Source organism: Dasypus novemcinctus, chromosome 18, assembly GCF_030445035.2.
Source record: "Dasypus novemcinctus isolate mDasNov1 chromosome 18, mDasNov1.1.hap2, whole genome shotgun sequence".
NCBI lineage: Eukaryota > Metazoa > Chordata > Mammalia > Cingulata > Dasypodidae > Dasypus > Dasypus novemcinctus.
The window spans coordinates 51594273-51602707 of NC_080690.1; the positions used below are offsets into that span (position 1 = coordinate 51594273).

General features: G+C 58.4%; 1 protein-coding gene across 1 annotated transcript in view; it reads right to left on the minus strand.

Annotated features, from left to right (window-relative positions):
- Positions 1-7266, minus strand: part of SLC7A10 (solute carrier family 7 member 10) — a 29127-nt gene extending 21861 nt beyond the window's left edge. Inside the window, exon 1 of the mRNA XM_004474407.4 lies at positions 6853-7266. The gene's annotated coding sequence lies outside the window, so the exon portion shown is untranslated. The remainder of the gene's footprint in view (positions 1-6852) is intronic.
- Positions 7267-8435: the final 1169 nt, after the last annotated feature.

The window sequence follows — 8435 nt, forward strand, 5'->3', positions numbered from 1 at the left end:
CCAGTATTATTATATTTAAATTATTAACTAAAGCTCATAATTTGCATGGGGGTTCACTCTTTGTGAACACAATTCTTTGTGTTTAAAAAAATTTTTTTATTGTAGTAATATACATACAGCATGAAATTTCCCATTTTAACTGCAATTCACAGTTCAGTGGTCTTAATTATATTCACAGTGTGGTCCTATCACCACCATCCACCACCAAAACTTTTCCATCACCCCAAAATAGAAACTTTGTACTCATTAAGCTTTAACTGCCCATTCTCCACCCCCACCCTGGTAATCTGTCTTCCAGTTTCTGACTTTATGATTTTGTATATTCTAATTATTTTATATAAATGAGATCAGACAATATTTGTCCTTTTGTGTCTGGCTTATTTCACTCAACATGATGTCTTCAAGGTTCATCCATGTTGTTGCATGTATCAGAACATCATTCCTTTTTATGGTGGAATAATATTCCATTGAATGTGTATGCCATATTTTGTTTTCCATTCTTTGGTTGAAGGACCCTTGGGTTGCTTCCACCTTTTGGCAATTGTGAGTAATGCTTCTAGGTTGTCTTTTTTAAAGCCACTTTCCCCAGCTCTGCTCTGATGCTCAGATGCAGTAGATCACTGGTCACCATTTCCCTTGACCCAACTGTCTTCCAAGCTTGCACCCCCTCACACCTTGTATTAGTCAGCCAGAGGGATGCTGATGCAAAGTACCAGAAATCTGTTGGCTTTTAGAAAGGGGATTTATCTGGGGCAAAATCTTACAGTAAAAACAAACATAAAAACAAAAAACAAAAAAAAGAGAAGCTTACAGCCTAGAGAGTCCAGCTCCAGGTACCATAAAATGTACTTCCTGACCAAATGTCTGTTGCTGCATGTTGAAGCAAGATGGTGGGCGCTGTCTGCTAGGGTTCAGCCCTCCTCTTTTTCTTAAGGCTCCATGGGCCCTGCTGCTTCCAATCTCAGCTGGGACCATGCCCTAATGACATGATTGAATCAAAGCCCTAATCTTGATTTAATCAAGTAAATGTAAAGCCTTTGCTTTTAAATCAATCAAAGGACATCATGCCCAGAGGAACAGATTTATTTACAAACATAATCAATATCTCGTTTGGGGATTCATAAATAATACCAAAATGCCACACACCTCAAAGCTCACTTGTCCCTCCAGGACAGGCTGGGCATCAACTTTTCCAAGAAGTCATTCTAGCCCCCAGGCTGAATGGGGATTCACTCTGTACCCACATTGCCACCCTCCATTGCTGCTTCTCTCCCCACTGGAACTCAGAGGCAGAGACCTGCTCGTACTTCCAGCACGTAGTAGGTCTGACCTGGGAACTAGAACATACAGATTCTAGTCCCAGCTCTAGACTAGAGTTGTGACTGCTTCCCTTAACCTCTGGGTTGGGGGCAGCCCACGATTCTTTAGTGCCCACAGCTGTCATGGGGAGTAGATTGTTTGAAATCACCCTTTCTGTTCCCCAGCCCCTGGGGTCTCGGGTCCAATGGTCAGAGGAAGGCAATGGCAGGAAGGAGAGATGCTGTTGGGGAGATCTTCCTGTGTCCCCCTTGCAGCCCCTGTGGGTGGTGTTGGGGCAGTGGGAAACAGGGAATAGGAAATGCGAGAGATTGGGGCGTAGCTCTCCCCTCTGGACCCGGGCTCTCCTCTCCCTCCGGTTGGTCCCAGGCCTGAATTCCTCCAGGCCACCCTCCTGGACCAGGACGTCTTGTCCCTGGGACCTTTACCTATCTCTCCCCTCAAGGTCACCTGCCATCCCAAAAGGTGCCACCGGAGGGCAGCCTCCTTATCAGCTTTTGGGCCCAGTTTCCCCGGGAATGATGCTGGTGACTTGCCTCTTGGGTAGGTCCAGGTATTCAGGCCTCAGGTGGACCCTGTTCCAGGGGTTTGGGCAGGGCAGACGAGATCTCTTGGGACTAGTGGGGAACCAGGGAAGTCCTTCCTGAAGCCTGCCCAGGCTCCCTCCTGCTGCAGCCTGTGTAGGGAGGCTTTCCTCCTGGCCTGAGAGGTGCAGGGGAGGCCCCAGGGTCTGTGGGCGCTGGCCCGGGTCTGGAAACTCATAGTGAAACCCGAGAGATCTCGTAGTGCAATTCATTCCACGCAGCACACCTGCCTTGGGTGGGAGGGCCCAGGCCTTATCTGATGGGCCCGGCCTTTCTCACAGCTGAGCGGAGCTGCCCAGACAGGCCAACCACGGCCCTGCGCTCAGGGGCGCTGCAGGCCCCGGGCTCGGCTTCCTTGTCTGCCTTAGAAGCAGGGACGCAGTGAGCCTGGGAAAGGCGCGGGCGGCCCTGCCGGAGGGGAGAGGGCCCGCGGGACCTCAAAACCGGTTACAAAAACTGGGGCAATCTACGCCGTCGCCTCTGCCAAACGAATGCTTTCAATGTAAAAAACAAAGCAAAACACAAAAAAACTGCACTTCACCAGACTCTGCCGGAGTTCGAGAACACATGGGTTGGGGGAACGCTGCAGGAGGAGCCTCCACCGGGCGCTGGCCCCAGGTGGTCCCGTGGGCGTGGATGGTCCCCAGTGCCCGGGGCCGGGAGGGGGGGGGGAACTGTGTGGAATGTCTCTGAGGGCCACACCACACGCGCGTGTGAGCCCTGGACAGACGGCTTCTGGGTGGGCCCCCTCGAGCACCACTTGTGGTGACCGGAGACTGGAAGTGGGTGGGGTGGGATGGGATCTGGCGCCACTGGGTGGATGGACTGAGACTCTCTGGGGAAACAGAGGCCCGGGGAGGACTTCTCCAGGGGCCCGGACCAGGGAGGGCCTGCTGGTGTCCACGGGGGCACCAGTGTCGGGGTCCCTGCTACCCTCGCCCTAGACCCCCAGCCCGGGACACTGCCTTCTCAAGCACAAGGCACCAGCTCGAGATCCCCACCCGAGGAGGGTCTGTGCCAGGCCTGGCCCCGGCCCCCCAAGGCTATGAGTCCCCAGTGGGCCTGGGAGTCTTGGCGCTGCCCGTCACCGTGGCCGTGAGCTCTCGGGACCAACCTCCGTGCAAATGTTTTCTAGGATTCTCAGGGCCAGCTCCAGGCTCCGGGCTGCCTGCATATGGGGTTCCCGTCAACCCAGCCAAGGCTGGTCCTGCCAGGATGGAGGTGCCAGGACGGAGGCCAGTCATGGGATGGGATCGGGGTGCTGGCGGGGAGATGGGAGAGGTCAGCACTGCTATCTTGTCATTTCAAAGAGGAAAAAACAGAGGCCTAGAGAGTGGATGTGACTGGCCCCAGGTCACACAGCTAAGCGGGGAGTGAGGATCGCCAGGGCCTGAGCCTGCGCCCCTGGGAGGCCCTTGCCCCGTCCTGCCCTGGGCCCCTCCTAGCACTCACCCCAGCCCCATCAGTCAGGTGGGACAGACAGAGACCCAGGCCTGCAGGTGGCCAGGTGTGGCCAGCCTTGGGGCAAGCGAGGCCCAGGAACTGCTTCCCAGAGCCACCTGGCCTCTTGAGAAAGGGCTGTGTGCTCTGGGGTCCCCACCTAGGCATTTGGACACTGCTATGCTCCCACCTCCTCCCTCAGGGAGCTGCCCCCAGAACCCCGCCCCTCTGAGCCACCCTCACTCAATGCCTGGGTGCCTTCTGTCCCATCCACGGCCGTGCCCCCTGCCTGCCCTGCAACATCCAGGGCTCCCTCCAGCCCCCCCCCCCCGCCCCCCACAGTGCTTTCTGGGTGTGTGGTCTCCACTCCTGCCCTCTCCCAGCACTCTCGACACAGGCCCTGCTCCTGACCCCAGCCCCTCACCCCCAGCTCCCCACAAGCTGAGGGTCCTGTGGGCAGCACCCAAGCACAGCTCTTCCCTCATCCAAGGGCCTCCCCTATCTCCCCTTACCAGGGGACCCCCATCTCCCACCTGCTCAGGGCAGAATCCTAGGGGCTCCTCCTTGCCTGCTCCCCCCCCTCCCCTCTCATGAGCACCTAAATCTGGTCAGCTCTATCAGCCCTGTAGCCTCTTCTGTAAACACTAAGGTCATCTTGCCACCCAAAAATAAAATTTAGAGATAATATCATCTACACTCGTAGTAAAAAAGTCAATATAAAGCCCTCATTTTAAATAAAGGAGAAATAAAAGAGAAGTAATTTATGATTTCCTCTTGTGTGTGCGATGGATGAAGTGCCGGGCCAGGCCTCCAGAGGAGCCAGCAGCTGCGCTCGCGGGATCGCCGAGGCTGTACCCAGCGGCCACGTCCTTCCAGGCCCAGATGCTGGGAACCACAAGACCATCCCAGGACACGGTTTTCCAAAAGGGGAAGCAGCCCTTGGCAAATGTCAACACCAAACCAACCCAAACCCCGTCTGCCCTGGATGTCCTTGCTTGTTGAATGCCTAGGAAGCTGTGTTTGGGAACTGTGTGAAATGGAAGTAGCTTCCCGACTCCAGTGATTACCAGCTGGGTTTTCACCAACACCAGGGTTTCTCAGCCCCTGCACTATTGGTTTTTCGGACAGAAGGATGCTTTGCTGTGCCCTGTAGGATGCTTTGCCGCATCCCTGGCCCCCACCCATCAGCATTGCCAGTAGCACCCTGCCTACCCACCCAAGGTTGTGACAGTCAGAAATGTCTGCAGACATTGCCATATATCCTCTGGGGTCAAAATCGCCCCCCGTTGGGGACCACTGAACTCGAGTGTGTGGGGAACGTTCAGACACCTCCTCGTTGCAAACCCCCCGAATGGCTGTGGCATCCCCCTGACCATGACAGCCAGACTTTCCCCTTTCTAAATGCCTGGTGGGAGCAGCACAGTCACTGCAGATTCTCTAGTCCGAGCGAGTGGATGTGGCCAAGAAACCCTGCCGCTCTCCAGCACATACTCGGGGAGACCTGCTGTCCTCAGCTCCTGGGCCCCGTCACCATGACAACAGCCACCTCCCCATCGGCCTCATCCCTGTCCTGGATCCTGTGGTCCTCCACGCTCTTACCAGGCTCCCCCTTCCCCATGCCTTTTCCGCTGTGGTTACCCTGGAATTCTTCCTGAGTCCTTGGCCTGGAGGAGCTTTCTCAGCCCAGGGGTCCTCCTCCAGGGAGCCCTCCCTGAGCTGCCCCGCCCACCTCCCCTCTTCCCCCCAGGCTTCCTGGACCCCTGGCTCAGCATCTCCCATCACCTGGCCTTTTCTTTAAAAAGCTTTATTTTATTTATCCCCCCCCCCCACCTTTGTCTGCTCTCTGTGTCCATTTGCTGCATGCTCTTCTGTGTCTGCTTGTATTCTCATTAGGTGGCTCCAGGAACTGATCCTGGGACCTTTCAGAGTGGCAGAGAGGTAATTACTCTCTTGTTCCAGCTCTACTCCCTGTTCTGCTATGTCTCCTCATTTTCTCTCCTCTGTGTCTCTTGTTGGGTCATCTTACCTCGCCAGCTCTCCACATCAGTCGGCACTCCTGCATGGGGTGGTTTTCCCATGCTTGGGGGGCATTCCCACGCAGGGTGGCACTCCTGAATGGGGCAGTTTTCCCACATGGGCCAGCTCACCACACGGGCCCTGGGCATTGAACCCTGGACCTCCCATATGGTAGATAGGAGCCCAATTGGTTGAGCCACATGCGTTTTCCCACCTGGCCTTTTCCTGGCCTGTTTCTCCTTTGTCTGTCCCCACGCCATGCCCAGATCTCCACCCCCGACCTGGCCAGGGTTCTCCTCTTTGCTACACTGGGGTCCTTGCCCGGCGTCTGGCTCAAAGAAGGCACCATAAATACGGGTGGTAAAATGGAGGGTGACTTAGTGCAGTTCTAGCTTCATTCCCTGAGGGCTCCAAGGGGTCCTCCACAAACAGAAGGGGGTGCATTCTGAGGGGCAGAGCTGGAGGGGCAGTGGGTGGGGGTAGGCAGGGATTGCACTGTGCTGAGCTGGCATCTCATCTCCCTGCCCAAAGCTCCTGGCCCTTCTCCTAGGGGATGATCTTGGGGGAGGGGGGAGGGGGCAAGGAGGTACAGGGGTGAGGGGCTGGGAGAGGACATCAAATGGACACTGAAATTCTTCCATCTGAAAGTGCCACCAGTGAAGACCCACTCCAGTCCAAAGTGGAGTGGGGGCTGAGGGCCAGCACTGGGGTTGCAGGGGACACCCCAATTCCTACCCAAGGGTAGGCCTCCAGTCCTGCTCCCTGGCACCCAGCCCTCTTGGAGTTCCCTAAAGTGTCCCTGGGACATGGGCCACTGGACACAGGCTGTGTGCACTGTGGGGGTGGCCCTCACGCCACCCTCCTCTGCCCCTGAGCCTACCTGTCCTAAGTTTATGCCAAGCAAGCAGGCGAGGGCAGCGGGCAGGGCAGGCCAAGGCTGGGGCTGCTCCCACTTGGCCATTCCAGAGCTGCTGGGCTCCTGGCCTAACCCTGGTAGCAGTCCTGTCCTGTCCTGCCTGTGGGTGTCTCCAGCTGCTGCGACACCCCCTCTGTGCAGTGCAGGGACTAGAGACCAGGTGAGGGGACAGGGGGGCTGCACTGGGGCACGAGGGCATCTCCAAGCTGACAGGCCTGTGTGTGCAGTGGAGAGGGCCACCTGGGCCCTGGGAAACCCTGCAGGACACCCCCGAGCCTGGGAGTGCAGCCCCAGCAGCTCCTGTCTGTGCCAGTTCCTGCCAGGCCTCAGTGCCCCCAACTGGGAAGTGGGCAAGTGGCCTTCGCCCTTCTCCTGGCGGCCCCTGAAGGCGTAGGCCAGTGGCCTACCCCAAATCGGCCCCGGGCCCCACCCTGCGGGCCATGCGTGCCCGTGCCTTGGTTGGCAGCGTTCCGGGCGCCCCCGCCCACCAGACCTTTCCTCCAGTTCCTCGGGCTCCTCCTGGATGAAGGCGGCTGGCCTGGCTCGGCGGGAGGCTGCTCTTGGCCAGGGTGGACGTACCGGCTCCGGGGCCTGGCCCGACGACGTCACAGCCCCCAGGAGACGGCTCTCCTGCTTCCTCCTGGGCTCCTGGTCAGCGTGGTGGCCTGGGTTCTGGCCAGGCCTTGTCTTGGCCTCCCGGCTCTGCCCTGTTGGCTCTTCTCGGCAGCAGCTGTGAGGCCCAGCTGGACGTAGGTGGGCAGAGAGCCCGAGGGGCAACGCCCTCCTCCCTGGCCTCCCGCCAGGTGGGCTAGACTGTCATGGGGCATTGCTGGGGTGGCTGCTCCTGGGCACGTGCAGAAGGAGCGCAGAGGGGCACTGGAGAGGCCCCCAACAGGCCGCGTGGCGGTCGCCGTGCATGGGGGGGGGCGCCCCCAGTGAGAGCGTGTGTGTGGGTGCGAGCGTGGCTGCACAGAGAGAGATGGGAGCGTGGGTGTGAGAACGGGTGTGTGGGCGGGGGCCTGGGGCAGGGGAGGCGCCTTTGCTGTTAGAGGACATCCCCGGGGTCACGTGGGCTCAGGATTCAGGGGTGGAGGGGAGGGGTTTGGGGAACGGAGAAAGCCTGGCCACTAGGTGTCACCAGGAGCCCGCGGGACAGGGGAAGGGCCTCCTGCAGGACCTGAGCCCCGTACCCCGCTCCCCAGGTATGCCCGGTATGCCCACTTCCACAGGCAGGGGGGGCTCCCTGCCCTGTCAGGGTCCTCTAGCCGCGTTGGAGCAGCCTCTTCCCTGCAGGTGCATTCTTACCGGTTCTCACCGAGGCCCTCCTGTGTGCTGGGCACAGGCGACCCAGCCACAGATACCCCAGCCAGGCCCCACCCTGGGAAGCTCGCATCCGAGAACATCAGTCATGGGGTGAGTGCACAGGAGAACTTGTGATGGAGCCGGTGCCACAGTCAGAGTGAGGTGACAGGGACTGGGGGGTTTGGGGGGACTGCTTTGGGGGGTTTCCAGGGAGGCCTCTGAGGAGGTGACGAGGAGAGTCAGTCAGTGAACACCTGGGGAAAGAGTTCAGGGCAGCTGGAATAGTGTGTGCAAAGGCCCTGAGGCAGGGACAAGCCGAGCCTATTAGAGAAATACCAAGAGGCCTGGGTGCAGCGTTGGGGGTGGAGTGGGCAGATCAAAAGGGCCTCAGCCATGCGCCCTTTTCCTCCTCGAGGGTGCTTATGTGGACAGAGGTCCTTGGGGCCACAGCCTCTGTGGGGTGGTGGGGCCTTCCTACTGGGATATGGCTGCAGGGCCCGACATATCCAGGGCTGTCGTGACTGGGTAGAGAAGACGCCGCAGCTCATGGGTACCAGCAGGCCCCAAACCTCATGCCCGGGGGCTGAGAAGCAGATAAAACCCCACAGAAGGCCTTTTCCCTGCTGGCCTAGGGCCCCTCAAGGCAGGGCAATGCTGGTCTGTCTCAGCTCCCAGGTAGGGCAAGGCCAGTGAGGGAGGAGAAGAGGGATGAGAGTCCCTGAGTCTCGGGGTCCCCTGCTCTGCTCAACACCCCACAGTGTCTCCCCAACCCCGTCAGAGTGAGCCCAAAGTCCTTACCACGGCCAGTGACCTTACATATGGCCCCAAGGCCTTGTTGGTCTCTCCCTTCACCCTCTTGT